This window comes from Plasmopara halstedii (assembly GCF_900000015.1).
Source record: "Plasmopara halstedii genome assembly, contig: Scaffold_7, whole genome shotgun sequence".
In the NCBI taxonomy this organism is placed as follows: domain Eukaryota; phylum Oomycota; class Peronosporomycetes; order Peronosporales; family Peronosporaceae; genus Plasmopara; species Plasmopara halstedii.
This window is the reverse complement of record NW_020186929.1, coordinates 450946-451324: the sequence shown is the minus strand read 5'-3', so window position 1 is coordinate 451324 and position 379 is coordinate 450946.

Genomic DNA, 379 nt, shown 5'->3' with positions numbered 1-379 from the left:
TTGGTAATACCCGTCGACCAAGTCGAGTGCACTGTACTTCGTACATCCCACCATGTTGCTCTGGGGAACATCCTTTTAGGAATCGGCGTTTGTGCCGAAATGATAGCAGCGTTAATCTTATTGTAAGCATGAACGATACGCCACTTACCGTTCGGCTTCCGAACACAAAACGTGGGTGGTGTCGAATGGGGAGACTTGCTCTCACGTACCATCCCTGCGTCGTGCTTCGCGCGGAAAAAGGTGTCAATGACGTCGCACTGCTCCTTGGGCAGTAGTGACCATTGACGTGTTACGCAGTATTTGCTTCCCGGAACCAGGCCGATCTCATGACGCACACCCCGGTCCGGAGGTAGGACCGGAGGCGGGTCTTTGGAGACGG